Source organism: Schistocerca piceifrons, chromosome 4 (genome assembly GCF_021461385.2).
Source record: "Schistocerca piceifrons isolate TAMUIC-IGC-003096 chromosome 4, iqSchPice1.1, whole genome shotgun sequence".
Taxonomy (NCBI): Eukaryota; Metazoa; Arthropoda; class Insecta; order Orthoptera; family Acrididae; genus Schistocerca; species Schistocerca piceifrons.
This window is the reverse complement of record NC_060141.1, coordinates 571,487,375-571,505,586: the sequence shown is the minus strand read 5'-3', so window position 1 is coordinate 571,505,586 and position 18,212 is coordinate 571,487,375. Positions and strand designations below refer to the sequence as shown.

Sequence of the window (18,212 nt, the reverse complement as noted above, 5' to 3'; positions counted from 1 at the left end):
AGTGCACCTGGATAGTTATTTCCATTCTTCTACTTCTTTCATCTCCTTTTAGCCCTCCCAGCAGCCCCACGATCCTACCCCCCCCCCCCCCCCCACTCCCAAAGGTAGCACTAGCATATTCCCTCACCCTTATCTGGTTACCCCTCCCCTTCTCTCCCTCATGCCATTTCTGTACCCCAACTATCACCCCTGCAAAGACTGCCACCCACTTCAGACACAATCGAGCCTTAGTGATCATAGATGACAATGAGCATGTGTGTGTGTGTGTGTGTGTGTGTGTGTGTGTGTGTTTTGAATGTGTGATAGTGCATGTATTTTGTTTTGTCTATGCCTGATGAACTTACTTCAACAGCTAATAATATCTAGCAGCAGTTTTTTTTTCCTTTTTTTTCTTTGATGTGCCTGCTGTCCTTTTGACATTACTGTTCTACACTTACGATACTTAAAAAACAAATTAGACACTGCAAATTATATATTACAAAAGAGTGTTCAATATGGTTCAAATGGCTCTGAGCACTATGGAACTTAACATCTGAGCTCATCAGTCCCCTAGACTTAGAACTACTTAAACCTCACTAACCTAAGGACATCACACATATCCATGCCCGAGGCAGGATTCGAACCTGCGACCGTAGCGGTCGCGCGGTTCCAGACTGAAGCGCCTAGCACCGCTCGGCCACACCGGTCGTTACAAAAGAGAGTGCATTAGATAGACTAGTTTGTTTCAGAAGTGAGCAATGCCAACTGATTGGGTATTGCTGACAAGTGGTCCTCTAGATCGCACTGGATGAGGCACTCAAGGCAGGAATACATGTGTTTGGAAGACTAGACGTCACTGCAATCACATGCGTCAGACTGTACTGTGTATCCACATTCTACAAGATTTACTTTTGATCTTCTTGTTTCTGTTTACAGTTTGTTGAGAGGTTTCCAAATTTTTGAATTGGCCAGAGACTAATTCTCCTGATTGTTTCAGCTAGTCAAATGCCATAAGGCAGGTGTTATACTGATGGGGAGGGCTTCATTCTCTCTTTGCAGGTATCATATTCCACTAAATTGTTGGCAGTGTAATTACAACCATATGATAATGTTTAACTGGTCTAGTAACTTTCAAAATTTTGCTGAGTGCAACATCAACCTGCTTAGTTTGGGTAGATTTGTACCAGATGGGAGAGGCACATTCACTAGTGGTATACCAGTGCTGTTGTTTTAACTACTTGTGGTTTAGCACCTAATTTTCCAGAGGAGTATTCATAACAAAGATCCCAAATTTACTGCCCTGCAGGAAAGTTCCACACTCATATTATTCTTGACACAGAGGGCTGGCTGAAATCCCAAAGTAGAAGGCTCCAAAATATTTATCAAGTCATGGAACATTCATCATAAAGACACATTAGAAACCACAGGAGAGGGAGTGATCACTGCAGTTGACAAACGTATTGTCTCTATCGAGGTCGAAGTTGCATGTGACAATGAAGTTATCTGGTCACGTATAACAGGTCCAAAGGGAACAAAGTTAATTGTTGGATGTTTTTACCAGCCACACAATTCTGCAGTGACATTTCTAGAGTCATTCAAAGAAAGTCTATGGCCAGTAGTGTGTAAATACCCAGGATCACGCAATATTAATTGGAGGTGACTTCAACCTATCAAGTGTAGACTCAGAGGAATACGGTTCATTGTCAAGGGGAACAGACAAAACAGTCTTTAGAATGAGAGGAATAGAGATTAATTGCAGAGAGGTACGGACAAAACAGTCTTGTGAAGTACTTTTGAATGTGTTTTTTCGGAAAACTGCCTTGAGCAGCTAGTTAGAAAAGCCCACACACAATGTAAATATCTAAGACCTTGTAGCTACAAAAAAGTTGGACCTTATCAACAGCATCAGTATACAGATGGGGATTTGTGATTATATATCACAACTGACATCACTTAGTTCCAGTAAGATGGATGTATAGGAATTATAGCTTAAGTTTAAATAGATTTAAATCATAGTCTGGAAAACTCTATGCCTGGTAAACGATTAAGAATGGAAAAGACTCACCATGGATCAGTAACGAAATTCGGAAAATAGTGAGGAAGAAGAGGCAGTTGCTCTCTCAGTTCAAAAGAGAATGCACAAATGATGACAAGCAAAGGTTAGTAGAGATCCACATGCCTAAGAAAAAATTTATGCAAGAAGCATACAGCAACTGCCACTGACATACCTTAGCAAAAGATACGGCCAACACCTGAGAAAATTCTGGTCCTATGTAAAATTGCTAAGTAGGTCTAAGGCTTCTACCCAGCCACTTTTTGACCAATCTGGTGTGGTGCTTAAGATAGTGAAATGAAAGCCAAAGTACTAAATTTCCCATTTAAGTAATCATTCATGCAGGAGAATCATACAAACATACCATGATTTAACCATCAAACAGACTCTCAAATGGACGACATAGCAATAAACATCCTTGGCGAGGAGAAACAACTGAAAGAGCTGAAAACAAATAAGTCACCAGGTTTGGATGGAATCCCTATTCAGTTTTACAAAGAGTACTCTGTGGCATTGGCACCTTACTTACTTACATTTATTGTGAATCTCTCGCCCAGCGCAAAATCCCAAGTGATTGGAAAAACATGCAGGTGACTCCTGTATATAAGAAGGGTAAAAGAACGGACCCAAAAAATTACACATCAACATCCCTAACATTGGTATGCTGCAGAATCCTCGAATATAATCCCAGTTCGAATATAATTTCCTTGAGATTGAGAAGCTTGTCTATGAATATTCATGGTTTTAAAGAGCATCACTCTTGTGAAACTCAGCTTACCCTTTTCTCAAACGATACACTGTGAAATATGGATGAAGAGCAACAGGCAGATTCTGTATTTCTACTATTAATGAAGGTATGAGCATATGGAATAGGTTCCTAGATATACGAATGGCTCAAAAACTTCTTAAATAATAGAACCCAGTATACTGTCCTCGCAGGTGAGTGATCGCCAGAGACAAGTACATCATAAGTGAAATGTAATAGGACCACTATTATTTTCTATATATATAAATGATCTGGCGGACAGCGTGAGCAGCAATCTGTGGCTGTTTGCTGATGACACTGTGTTAAAGTTGAGCTACTGTAGGATGATACAAGATGACTTAGATAAAATTTCTAGTTGGTGTAATGAATGACAGCTAGTGTTAAATGTAGAAAAAAGTAAGTTAATGCAGATGAGTAGGAAAAACAAACCAGTAAGGTTTGAATACAGCATTACTAGTATCCCGCTTGATGCCTTCACATCATTTAAATATCTGGGTGTAACACTGCAGAGCAATATGAAATGCAACGAGCACATGAGGACTGTGGTAGGGAAGGTGCGTACGGCTGACATTAATTTATTGTGAGAGTTTTGGGAAAGTGTGGCTCATCTGTAAAGGAAGCTATGTAGGACATTAGTGCGACCTGTTCTTTAGTACTCCTCAAGTGTTTGGGATTCGTACCTAGTTGGTTTAAAGGCAGACATCAAAACAATTCCGAGGCGGACTGCTAGGTTTCTTACTGGTACGTTTGAACAACATGTAAGTGTCCAGGAACTCAAATGGGAATTCCTGGAGAAAAGGTGACATTCTTTTCAAGGAGCACTACTGAGAAAATTTAGAGAATTGACATTTGAAGCTAACTGCAGAAAAATTCGAATGTTGCTAACATACATTTTGTACAAGGAACATGAAGATAAGATATGATAAATTAGGGCTCATATGGAGGCACATTTTCCCTTGCTCTATCTGCAAGTGGAACAAGAACGGAAATGAGTAGTGGTACAGGGTACCCTTCACCACACACTGTACAGTGGCTTGCAAAGTATGTATAAAGATGGAGATATTAATTCCGTCACTGGCTTTCATTCTGATGCTGGCGCAGTGCTGCCCATTTGTAAGTACCCTGCCCAGGGTAACATTCAACTATTTTGGGTAGGTCCAGTGCCCCAACAACATTCCTCTCTATGTACCCTGGGAGTCTCCGAATGCATGTTGCAGATATGAAAGTTCAAATCTGTGTTTTCGTGGGGTTGAGCTTAAGTTGGTTTCTGACATATTATTGTTCGATTTTGCTCAAAATGCTTGTCTGTCCTGCACAAACCTCTTCATCTCTGAATAACTACTGCAACCAACATCCATCAGAGCCTGCTTACTGTACTGTGGCTAGGTCTCTCTCTACAATTTGTAACCACCATACTTTACTCCATTACTAAATTGTCTTTCCTTGATGCCTCAGGAAGTCCCCCCCCCCCCCCCCCCCCCATCAATGATCCCTTCTTTTAGTCAAGTTGGGACATGAATTTCTTTTTTCTCAATTAGATTTAGTGCCTTCTCACTTGCCATTCAATCTACACATAATCTTCAGCATTCTTCTGCAGCATCACAGCTGAAAAGCTTTTATTATCCTCTTGTCTGAAGTGCTAGTTGTACTCTTGTGCAAAGTTACATTCCAGACAAATACCTTCAGAAAAGACTTACATTGATATTAGATGTTAATAAATTCCTCTTTTTCACATATGCCTTTCTTGCTATTGCCAGTCTGCATTTTATATCATCTCCATTCCAGCCAAATAGCAAAACCCATCTACTACTTTTAATATCTCATTTCCTAATCTAATTACATCAGTATCACTTGACTTAATTTGACTAGGCCTACATTCCACTACCATTGTTTTACTTTCACTGATGTTCATCTTACAATCTTTTGAGACACTACCCATATCTTTCAACATATCTTCCAAGACCTTTGCCATCTCTGATGAAATTACAATGTCGTCAGCAAACCTCAAAGTTTTTATTTTTTCTCTCTGACCTTTAATTCCCTTTTCAAATTTCTCCTTATTTCCTTTACTGCTTGCTCAATGTACAGACTGCGTAACACGGGGAACAGGCTACAGCCGTACATCACGCCCAATGACTTCATGTTCAACTCATAACTGCAGCCTGGTTTCTATACAAGTTGTACATAACCTTTTGCTCCCTTTATTCCCTCCCTGCTACTTTCAAAATTTTAAACTATGTAGTTAAGTTCACGTTCCCAAAAGCTTTCTCTAATGCTAGAAATGTATGTTTCCTTTTCTTCAACATATCTTTTAAGAGAAGACAAAAGATCAGTATTGCTTCACGTGTTTTTACATTTTCCTGGAACCCCATGGCTGGTTTCTATCAGTTTTTCTATTTTTCTATGACTAATTTGTGTCAACATTCTGCAAATGGTGGTTTGATAACATTCAAATCTGTCAGCACCTGCCTTCTTTGGAAGGACATCACATCTAGAATGTAGAGTTTTTTTATTCATTACGGAATTCTCAACCACTTCTAGAAGTGATTTCCTGTGATCGTGCTAAATCTTTTAGGTTTCTGATCGCTGTGGGACAATATTACAGCGTCTCAAAAATGATCAACTCATACACAAAAAGTTGCAATTTTAATGACTCTTGTCAGTCGTCCTCTTGAATAAATTTCTGCAAATCCTCTTGCTCAGCTCACAGATCTTGCAACCTTGTGCAGCAGTTTTGTCATGGGAACAGCTTTCCAGAATCTCAGTAATTCTGAGGGAATGTTGTCTACTCCAGGGGCCTGGTTTCCAATTAGGTCTCTCAGTGTTTGTCAAATTCTTCTTACAGTACCCTATCTCCCATCTCATTTTCACCCTCTTCTTCTCCTTCTTCTTCTTCTTCTTCCTTCTATAATCTGAACTCAAGTTTGTTCCTCCGATACACACCTCTGTATATCCCTTCCACCTTTCAGCTTTCCTTTCTTTGCTTAGTACTAGCTTACCATCTCAGTCTTGATATTCATGCAGCTGATTCTCTTTTCTCCAAAGGTCTCTTTAATCTTCCTATTGGTGGCATCTATCTTTCCCTTAGTTTTGCATCCTTTTACATCCATGCATTTGTCATCTAGCCATTCTTCTTTAGCCATATTGCATTTTCTGTCAGTCTCATTCTTTAAATGTTTGTGTTCCCTTTCACCTGCTTCTTTTGCTGCATTTTATATCTTCTCCTTACATCAATTAAATTCGATATCTTCTGTGTTATTCAAGAATTTCTAATAAGCCTTATCTTTTTACCTATGTGATCATTTGCTGCTTTCACTATCTCATCTTCTATTGTAATCTTTTTCTGTTTCAGTCCAACACTATCTAACGCTCCCTCACAAGCTCAACAACCTCTGGTTGTTTCAGTTTTTCCAGGTTCCATCTGCTTAAATTCCTACTTTTTGCACTTTTTTCAGTTTTAATCTTCATTTCATAATCTACAAAATACAAACTGTGTCCACGCCCGTCTCTGAAAACATCTTACAGTTTAAAAACTTATTTAAAAAAACTCTGTCTTATCATTATACAATCAACATGAAACCTTCCAGAGTCCTAAGGCCTCTTCCACATAAATAACATCTTTTCCTGACTCTTAAACCAAGTGTTAGTGAGGAATAAATTATGCTCTGTGCAAAATTCTGTCCAACAGCTCCATCTTTCATTCCTTTCCATCAGTCCATGTACTCCAGCTATTTTTCATTCTTTTCAGTTTTTGTGCAATTGAAAGCCATTCACCTGTCACAATTAATTTTCATCTCCCTTAACTATCCAAAAAAATTCTTTAATATCATTATATATTCATTATATCTCTTTATCTTTCCATATGTAGCATTAGTTGGCATATAAACCTATCCTACTGTGTGCATTTTGGCTCTGCATCAATTGTGTTGTTACATATCAATCTGGAAAAGTGATGTGTAACCCTATGTCTATCTTGTTGATGAATCTTACTCACACCAGCCAGTGTGGCCGAGCGGTTTTAGGCGCTTCAGTCTGGAACTGCGCGACCGCTACAGTCGCAGGTTCGAATCCTGCCTCGGGCATGGATGTGTGTGATGTCCTTAGGTTAGTTAGGTTTAAGTAGTTCTAAGTTCTAGGGGACTAATGACCTCAGATGTTAAGTCCCTTAGTGCTCAGAGCCATTTGAACCATTTGAATCTTACTCATGAATTATAAAATGACATAATAAGCTAACATTCAGGAGAGCAAAATTGTTTTGTGGATTTGTTATGTATTTTGCATATGGTGAGTCATCTTGGGGAATGTGGTGTCTTCGAAGTGGGATCACAATTGAATTAACTTCATAAGAGGAAGTATGTGCATGGTTTTTGTGCACACTTCACAGATTGTCACCTCAGTTTGGAGAAGCTCATTGGCACTTGAGCGTGAGCCACAGTTCATAATATTGATAGCCATGGAAGAAAACAAATAAACAATTTAAATTTAATCATTCTCTGGTGATACTTAGAACTGCCAAGTTGATGTTTGTATTCTTATGTCAGACCTGGAGAAAACAGACTGTGTGATGTTCCTGTATTAAGAAACTATTATATAGAAGAGTTTACAACTCAGTTTTCAAAGAAGACATTGAAAAGTTCTCAAAGAAACTCTTCACAGCTCTTTCCAAGAACTTTATGTTAAGGCCTCTTACTTCCAGCTATATTCCAAATTGCAGAAAAGAAGTAGTCCAAGATATTTGCACAGTCAAGGTCTAGAATTCATCAAACTAAATACTATTCAATAAATACAAAACAGTTGTAAATCAAAACTAGCTCGTCGTGGAGTAAAAAGCCACAGATCAAACTAGTATGGACAATACAAAGATGGCAGAGGATGGTAGATTCCTACCGGCAGAGAGAGAGGGAAAAATATCATGTGGTGGGAGTATCCTTGATTGCGTGAAGTTTATTAGACAGGTGGGTAGCCTCCCATGAGTCGACTCACAATTGAGCAAAAAGGGATTTGATGTAAAGCTGCAAATTCACTCCCCAAGGGGGGGTACGTGGCTGCCCCTACCAGCCAGTCAGACAACGAATTTATTACCCAGGATACACACCTGGCAAGGAATCCAAAGGAAGTCAACTGAATAAACAGCATCACCAAGATCAGCGAGAAGGTCACGGATGGCAGAGCCCAAGGGGTGGTGGGAAAAATTCCGAGTGACAGCCTGAAGGCCACTCATTGAGTCTGTATATAGCAAAACACAGGTTGGTGACAACCATTTAATGAATCAGAGGGCCTGACAGATGGCATACGGAGGATGTGATGGCACCAAGCTGTGTCGTAGGCCTTCCGAAGATCAAAGAAAACTATGACAAGATGGTGGCACTGAGAAAAGACCTGAACTGTGGTTTCCAATTGAAGCAGATGATTGATCGGAGACCGTCCCTCCCGAAAGCCACACTGGTAAGGAGATAAGAGGTCCCGAGATTCAAGGACCCAAAAGAGCTGACGAACCACCATCCATTCTAGTAACTTGCAGAGGACACTGGTCACGGTAATTAGCCAGTAACTATCAAGGGACAACAGATTCCTTCCAGGCATAAGCACAGGAAACACAATACTGTCTTGCCACTGAGAGAGGAAAATGCCTTGAAGCCAAAATTGGTTAAATACCTGGAGGAGATATTGTCATTGTGGAGGGCTGAGGTGTTGAAGCAATTGGTTATTGATGGAATCAGGGCCAGGAGCTGAATTGTGGGAAGAAGGAGAGGGCAAGAAGAAGCTCCCACACAGTAAAAAGTTAACTGTAGTATTCCACCTGACGAGTGGTAAAATATAAGAAAGAAGCTTCAGCCCTCTGTTTCCGGAGAAGGAAGATGGTTGGATAGGAAGCAGACAGTAATGCAGTTGCAAAATGGGTTGCAAGTTATTTCACAAAAACTTACGTTTCTGTACAAAGGCCACCAGGAAAAGCAAGACCCGGAATGGAAGACTGCCACTGACAACCTTGGAGGGTGTTGTGTGTACCCTACACTGAAGATGAAGGGACAGAAGAACCTAGAGAAGGGACAAAGCACTCCAACACACCCACTTCCTCTATTTGATTAAGTAATGTGCTTTGGCCTGAACATGTTTAAAGGTAATAAGACCAGCAGAGGATGGGTGCCGCTTAAGATGTTGCAAGGTGTGGTGGTGATCACAGATAGTGATGGCAATGGCTTTGCTCCATCAAGGAACTGACCAACAGCAAATGGGGCCTGCCAAGTGAGGACGGCAATGCCATTGGCATGGATTATCTTATCAGACAGATCACAGATGACTTCATCAATACAACCTGACAAAGAAGGTGTAAACACAACATGGGAGGTATATAGAGACCAATCAGCATGATGGAAAGCCCAGCTGGGTAACCTGGTCATCAGGAGGTGGGAAGGGAATGAGAGAATCAATGGGAACTGGTCATTATCACAGGATCACCACTTGGCAACCAGATTAACGAATGAAGAAGCAGAGGGGAAGAGAGCAAAAGATCTATGGCAGAGAAACTACCATATGCAGCACTAAAATGAGCAGGAGAACCAGCACTAAGAAAGCGCAGCTCATGCTCTGCATGAAATTGGTCAATGAGGAGCCCCCCGAACAGACAAAAAAGCATTGCCCAGAAAGGGCATTTTTTTATTTTTATTTATGGTTTTAGGGCGCAAAACTGCTACGGTCATTAGTGCCTGGTCTTTGACTTAGGAAAAGGTAAAAAAACAAAACTGGAAACCAGCACCAATGGCAGCGAAACTCAAAAAGTGGGGAAACTAAAACCAGAAGGAAAGCTTAAAAAACCACTACAGAAGGGGGGTTGTTTGTCCCCAAAAAGAGCTTCAAATGACTGACGTCATCTCACTGGCACTAATAAACTCGAGAAGGTGATCGGCTAAGCGCATGTCATCTGCTAGAATGGAAGATATATCAAGTGACAGCTGTAGCCGGGCGCATATCAGAGTAAAATAGGGGCACTCAAGTAAAAGGTGTCTCACCGCCCACAGTTGAGAGCAGTGGGGACAGAGTGGGGGAGGATCGCCACTTAAAAGATGTCGATGGCTAAAAAGACAGTGCCCTATCCGGAGTCTAGCTAAAATTACCTCCTCCCGACGACAAGTTCGGGAGGAAGAGGTCCAAGCACAGGGAAGAGCTTTCACATCCCGCAATTTATTATCGGGAAGAGTTGAATAATGTGCATGCCATAAAAGAGCAACACGACAAATGAAACACTCCGTAGATCGGCGAAGGGAATCATGCGACTAGCAGACTGAACAAGAGAGACTGCAGCCTTGGCCACTATATCGGCCGCCTCATTTCCACAGATGCCAACATGTCCTGGGATCCAGAGGAATGCCACAGAGACGCCGAGCAAGTGGAGGCAGTCCTGAATCCGGTACACCAGAGGGTGGACAGGGTAGAGAGCTTGGAGACTGAGGAGAGAGCTGAGCGAATCTGAACAGATAACATACTGTATCCGCTGATGGCGACGGATGTATTGGACAGCCTGGAGAACGGTGTAAGGCTCCGCAGTAAAAACTGAACACTGGTCGGGAAGCCAAAATCGATTTGGGGTGTCGCCAACAATATAGGCACTCCCAACACCAAACGATGTTTTTGAGCCATCAGTGTAAATAAATGTGACATCCTTCATTTGTGCGCATAGAGCAACAAATGCCCGACGATAAACAAGAGAAGGAGTACCTTCCTTGGCAAACTGACAAAGGTCACAGAGCAGGCAGGTCCGGGGCCGGAGCCAAGGTGGTGCTGTACCCCAAGTTGTCAAGAAAGTCTTAGGAAAGTGGAATGAAACCGAATGTAGCAGTTGACGTAAGTGGACTCCCGGTGGTAATAGGGAGGAAGGGCAGCCTGCATACCCTAAATCCAAGGAGGCATCAAAAAAAATGTCATGGGCCGGATTAGCAGGCATGGAAGATAGATGGCTAGCATAACGGCTCAGAAGGACAGCTCGCCGATTGGACAGTGGAGGTTCAGCAGTCTCAGCATAAAGGCTTTCCACAGGGCTGGTGTAAAAAGCTCCAGACACTAAACGTAATCCACGGTGGTGGACAGAGTCGAGACGCCGAAGAATAGATGGCCGAGCAGAGGCGTAAACTATGCTTCCATAGTCCAATTTTGAGCGCACTACGGTGCGATATAGGTGGAGAAGGACCACTCGGTCCACTCCCCAGGAGGTACCATTCAGGACACAGAGGGTGTTGAGGATCGCAGACAGCGAGCCGAAACATAGGAAACATGGGAGGACCAGCACAGTTTTCTGTCGAACATTAAGACCCAAGAATTTAGCGACGTCCGCGAACAGAAGGTTGACAGGGCCTAGAGGTGAGGAAGGCGGAAGAAACTCCGTACTTTGCCAAAAATTAACACAAATGGTCTTACTGGGAGAAAAGCGGAAGCCAGTTTCGATGCTCCAAGAGCGGAAGCGATCGAGACATCCTAGAAGACGTCATTCAAGAAGGCTGGTCCGTTGAGAGCTGTAGTAGATCGCAAAATCGTCCACAAAGAGGGAGCCCGAGACATCAGGAAGGAGACAATCCATAATTGGATTTATGGCAATGGCAAACAGTACAACACTTAGCATGGAGCCCTGGGGTACCCCATTTTCTTGGGAGAAAGTAGTGTTCACCTGCACTTTAAATGTGCGCTCTGCCACAAATTCACGAAGAAAAAGGGGCAGCCGACCTCGAAACCCCCAAGAGAACAGTGTGTGGAGGATGCCTGTCCTCCAACAGGTATCGTATGCTCTCTCCAGATCAAAAAATATTGCTACTGTTTGGCGTTTCCTGAGAAAATTGTTCATGATATAAGTGGAGAGAGCAACAAGATGGTCAACTGCAGAAAGATGCTTTCGGAAACCGCATTGAGCAGGTGTTAAAAGACTTCGGGACTCCAGCCACCAGGCTAAGCGGCAATTTACCATACGCTCGAAAACCTTACATACACTACTCGCGTGAGAAATGGGGCGATAGCTAGAGGGGAGATGTTTGTCCTTCCCAGGTTTTGGAACAGGAATGACGATAGCTTCCCGCCATCTTCTGGGAAAAGTACTGTCGGTCCAAATTCGATTATAAAGGCGAAGGAGGTAACGCAGACTACGGTATGATAAGTGCAGCAACATTTGGATGTGGATACCATCCAGTCCTGGGGCGGAAGAGCGAGAAGAAGTGAGCGCGTGTTGCGAGTTCCCGCATGGAGAAAACAGTATTACAGCTTTCTCGATTTTGAGAGGAGAAAGCAAGAGGTTGCACTTCCGCTGCACGTCTCTTCGGGAGAAAAGCTGGTGGGTAATTTGAAGAGCTCGAAATCTCAGCAAAGTGTTGACCCAATGAGTTAGCAATTGCGACGGGGTCCACTAATGTATCGTTAGCAACAGTGAGCCCAGAGACTGAGGAGAAACTAGGCGCACCAGATAACCGTCGAATCTGACTCCAAACTTCCGAGGAGGGAGTGAAAGTGTTAAAAGAGCTAGTAAAGAAGTCCCAGCTTGCCTTCCTGCTATCGTGGATGATGTGACGGCATCGCGCACGGAACTGCTTATAGCGGATACAGTTGGCCAAAGTAAGATGGTGCTGGAAAACACGAAGAGCACATCGCCGCTCACGTATTGCGTCACGGCATGCCTTGTTCCACCAAGGAACTGGGGGACGCTGGGGCAAATCCGAGGTGCGAGGTATTGAACGTTCCGCAACTGTAAGAATAACTTCTGTAATATGAGTGACCTCAGCGTCGACACTAGGAAAGTGACGGTCATCAAATGTCGCTAGAGACGAAAAAAGTGTCCAATCGGCTTGGGCAAACTTCCAGTGGCTCGGGCGCATATATGGCAGTTGCGGCTGCAATCTAAGGACACATGGAAAGTGGTCACTCGAGAGTGTATCAGCAAGAGCTAGCAGAACAGTACCGACCGATAGGTCCAAATGCAAGAAATTTGTAGTGGAGGCAGACAAAAATGTAGGGTCCCCAGTGTTGAGGCAAACAAGATCTGTGTGGTGGAAGATGTCTATCAATAGTGAGCCGCGCGGACAAGGACGCCGAGATCCCCAAAGCGGGTGGTGGGCATTGAAGTCCCAAACCAGCAAATAGGGAGGCGGAAACTGACAAAGAAGATGAAGGAGATCAGCTCTTGCCATTGGTGTGGGTGATGGAATGTATATAGTACAAAGAGAGAAGGTGTATCCAGAAAGGGAAAGACAGACAGCGACAGCTTGGAAGGAACTGTTTAAGAGGATTCGGTGATAATGGAGAGTATCATGGAGAAGAATCATGAGTCCTCCATGTGCTGGAGTGCCTTCAACAGAGGGGAGATCAAATCGGACTGACTGAAAGTGGGGGAAAACAAAGCGATCGTGGGGACGCAGCTTTGTTTCCTGAAGACAGAAGATGACCGGCGAGTAGGATCGTAAGAGGATCGACCATTCATCCCGATTGGCTCGAATGCCGCGGATATTCCAATGGATAATGGACATGGGGTCGACAGAAAAGTGAAGTATGTGGCCAAGATCGCCCTCAACTCAGCGACTGCTCAGAGCCGGCGACCGACAGCGTGAAGCAGCATTCAGCCGAAGGCAGAAGATCCTGATCCATAGGTTGTTCGGGAGCAGCTCCTGCCACCAGCGATCGGCCGGTTGATCGGCCGCCAGCAGTGCGCCTCGGCGACTCAGAAGACGGCCGAGGGCGGTTACCACCAGGTGGTGCTGTAGATGAGACACACCGTGACGGGGGAGGAGAGGAACTGGGTTTCTTATTAGCCTCCTTGGAAACAGGACGTTGAGATGAAGGAGGAATCAATGGTTGTGAAGTCGGGGTACGTAAAAAATCTTCACGATTAGGCTCTTTTTTGGAAGTCTGGGTGTTTGATGTTGGGGCTCAGTATTTAGCAGAACCCGATGAAGGTTGTGCCATAGAATGAGCAGGTCAGAATGGGAAGGTTGAATGGGCAATCTTTGTGCTGGCCGATCTGACGACTGTGGCACTAAAGGTGAGGTCACAAGTCTGCGTGGCTGCCTCCTTTGTTGGCCGAGGAGAGGCAAGGACAGTGCTGTATATACCTGCGTGAGGCACAGTGGGCTTTCAACTGGCGAATAACTTTCGAGCAGCAAAGGTCAATACCTTTCCCTTCACTCTGATTTCCTGACTGAGCCGTTCGTCTTTAAAAATGGGGCAATCTCTAGAGGAAGCAGTGTGGTCACCCATACAGTTGATGCAACGAGGGGATGGAGGTGAACGAGTACCCTCATGGGCATCCTTGCCACACGTAACACATTTGGCCGGATTGGAACACGACTGGCTGGTATGATTGAACCTCTGACACCGATAGCAACGCGTAGAGTTTGGGATGTAAGGGCGAACGGAAATTATCTCATAGCCCGCTATTATGTTCAATGGAAGCTGAACTCTGTCAAATGTCAAGAAGACAGTAAGGGTTGGAACGATGTTCTTGTCAACCATTGTCAACGCGATGAACAGCCGTGACGCCCTGGTCAGACGGATAGTTTTGAATTTCCTCGTCGGACAATCTGTCAAGGGAGTGTGCATAAACGACCCCATGTGAGGAATTTCAAGTGCAGTGCACTTCCACAAGGACAGGGAAGGTGTATAGAGTGAAGTACACAGCAATTTTTGTGCCTGGAGGGCACTGACTGTTTCTAACAACAAGGTGCCATTTGGTAATCGGAAGCAAGACTTTACAGGACCTGCAATTGCATTGACACCTTTCTGAATAATGAAAGGGTTGACTGTGGAGAAGACTTGACCTTCGTCCGACCGAGAAACAACAAGGAACTGTGGCAATGATGGAAGAATTGTCCGTGGCTGAGAGTCGTTTAATTTTCGCTTGTGAGCAGACATAGTAGATGATGAGGAAACCATTGTGGAAGTATCCCCCATGATTACCGGCGTCCCCGATGGCGTGCTCCTTCCTTGTGAGGGCCCTCTCTAAGGGCACTCCTGCCTTAGGTGATTGTTCACGGATGGACCAATCGGCACTTTCGGAAGGTATCAGCTCGGGTAATCATCCCTCCCTGGGCCTGGCCGTTACCAGGGGGTACGTACGTGTCTTACCTGTCTACCTGGGGCAGGGAATTACACGTTACCCCGTCACCGGCTACGCGTGGGAATGGGTAGGTCGGCCTTCAGACATGCACAGGGATGAAAAAAGAGAAAGGGAGGAACAAAGGAAAGGAAAGGAAAGGAAAGAAGAGAGGTCTCAAACACTGCAGCAGAGAAAATGGCAAAGAGAAGAGGTAAGGAAAAGAGAAGGACAAAGGAAGGACAAAGACTTGCCAGTAGAGAAAAAGAAGAAGAGAGACTGTTATACAGTTTTGAGCGTCCGTCTCTGGATGTAGGCACTAAACATACTCCCAGAGGGAGAGAAAGGGAAGGGAAGAGGCGGAGGTGGGGGGGGTGGGGGGGGGGGGAGGATGTGGAAAAGGAAGGTATGCAGCCCGGAAAGGAAGGAGGGCCACACTAGCTCAGAGTCTCGTGCTCGCTACGCACGTATCCATAAAAGAGTTGTGAATCCCCATGGGAGGAGGGGGTGGGGGGGAAGGGCAATGTGTGTGTTGTCACAACTCATGGAGTGGGTGTCCACATTCACCCAATAGAGGGTCCGCAATTCATCAGGAAGACGTGTTCGAAACGCAAGCAGTGAAAGCATGTCAAGACGTGTTCGAAACGCAAGCAGTGAAAGCATGTCATGGGTGGCGGAACGTACAGCTTCACATCACCCCGATGACACATACCTTGACCTTCTCCTGGAAGGTATCTATCTATCTCAAAAGCCAGAATAAAGCATTGGTATCAGTGCAATTGTCCTTATGACCTTTCTGCACATGCTGAGCATAATGAATGCGTCATCATTCCAGATTGGCCTGGAGTTCTTCATAAGTTTGAAAGATGATGTCCCTACGAAAAATGACTCCCAGAACCATATTCAAAGACTGGACACCAGCAAGATGAGCTCCTGGACACCAGCAAGATGAGCTCAAGCAAGGACTCCAGACTGAGCAGCAGAAGAAGCTTTGATCAACAGTGAACCTGACAGCATCTTAATGAGAGACTTCACTTTAGCAAACTTGTCTTCAATATTTTCCACAAAAAATAATGGCTTCGTGGCTGTGAACGTGTCCCCATCTGTCCTAGCGTAGATCAGGTAGTGGGGAAGTGTTTCATCCGAAGCCACGGAGCCTGGCCATCCTACCACGGTATAGCCAGGGACAGAAAGGCTGCAAGGTCGTAAGAAGCAGCATGCAATGATCCATTACCAACCAAAGAGATGGCTGTAGAAGAATGGGCAGTTTTTTGAAGCTCAATACATTTCATACGCAAATTATCTACCCTGATACCACCCACACTGATCAGGGGCTCTCCCCATGGGCACAGCCCAGCCACAGCAAGGGCTGTCTGGCACAGCGACCATTGCTCCCAAATGACAAGCAACTACTCCTAGGCATACGTAAAAAATGTGATCCCTGTGTTGTCAGCGAGCTTAGCCACATGGGTACATAACAGTCCCACAACATGCACTGGCTACATGTGCTGGTGACTTAGTGGGGCAGAGGAGGACTATGGTGGGAAAGGAAGAGGGTAAAGAAGGGGGGAAGAGGTATCCACACCATAGATTCTAGGGATGGAGTTCTCCCCAAATGGCTTACACAATAGATAGAAAGGAACCATCCCAGCATCTGCAGGGTTGTTTGGGGGAGGAGACCAGACAGCGAGGTCATCAGTCTCATCTGATTAGGGAAGAACGACAAAGGAAGTCAGCTGTTCCCTTTCAAAGGAACCATCCCGGCATTTGCCTGGAGCGATTTAGGGAAATCACAGAAAACCTAAACAGAATGGCCTTATGTGGGTTTGAACTGTCATTATCCTAAATGTGAATTCAGTGTGCTAACCACTGCACCACCTCACTTGATACGGAGGAGCAGTTTAAAGAATTTTTTACAAATTAGAGTGAACAATTTAAGGAACAGCCAAACGAGTTAGAAGCCAAACTAGATACAAACAGTTAGAAGTAGATTTAAATGCTGAAGGTATTGAGTTAAAGGCTGAATGGAATGCCAGATCAGGTGAGATGAATGACAAGGTAGGTCAAACCAGCTTTGACTTAAAGGTTCTGTCTAAAACAGTTAACAAATTAAATGTGTGTTTATAGATGATCTGGATGTTAAAGCTGAACAACGTACTGCTGAGACACATGCAAAGTTAGATGTGACTAATATCAAGATAGATCAACACATTACTGAGTCACATCAAGAAAAATTAGAAATAAATAGAAATCTATTAGAATTAGGAGCCATTATCTTAAATATAACATGATAGATACATTCTGAAGTACTTGAATGGTCTGCCCTAATTATAAAAAAAAGTGAATGACTATTCTCTCGAATTAATATAGATTTTGAAGGCATTTCAGACACTAGTGTCAGACTTAAGATTGCAGAACAAGGTACAGATTCAGATAAATTAGAAACTTCATACTTTTCTTTGACAACAATGGAGGAATCTGTGGACATTTGAATTAAGCAAAAGGTTCAACAAAATACTGCATTATCTGCTGACAAACCTCTTTCGTCTGGTATTGTAGGGGAACAATCTATTTGGGAGAGATTGTTTAAATTTAATACACAGCTACAGTTAAATTGCTGGCTCATATATAAAAAGAAATTTTATCAATAATTCACAACTAATATCAATGAATTTGGTGGGCCATTATTATTAGATATTGTTTCATCTGAAATGTGTGTCTTTTGCATAGAATTTTTTAATCATAACTTAGTGTTAAAGGTAGGTGAGGAGATTGTCAACAGAAAGAACAGAGTTAGAGTCAGTTTACATTTAATTTTAAACTGCCGTTACAAACAGAAAGGCCATGATGGCTGGTGTTGCAAGGGTAGATCAGTCAACCATCTATACTGTTGCCACTCTAGCTACTGAAAAGGTTACTGTCCCTCTTCATGAACCACGTGTTTGCCTACATGTTTGTCTGGCCTCTCTACAACTTTCCTCCATTGTGGTTGCACTTACGGTACAGCTATCTGGATCATAGAGGCACACAAGACATCCCACCTCACCCAGATCCATCATTCATGGGCAGTGTTGTACACTAACCAACCAAAACACAAAGCGCACTGATAATTATTCTACCACATTGCAACATTTTTTTTTTTTTTTCAGGAAAAATGACAATGTAATGCAATTTTGGACAAATGAATGGGACTTCTTTTGTAATCAATAAAAGACTCCTGAACATTATTTCCCACAAGGAAAGCAATGTATGAAAGAAAATAAACACTTTTTTTTCTCTGACTGAAATTTGTTATCATTATTTGTTAATATAGTGTACTGATACAATTTATAAGAGCTGCATGCTTCCTCTCT

General features: G+C 43.5%; 1 protein-coding gene across 1 annotated transcript in view; it reads right to left on the bottom strand.

The window, feature by feature from the left end:
* Nucleotides 1-18,212, bottom strand: part of LOC124795353 (tetratricopeptide repeat protein 37) — a 169,672-nt gene that overhangs the window by 90,068 nt on the left and 61,392 nt on the right. The window lies entirely within an intron of this gene.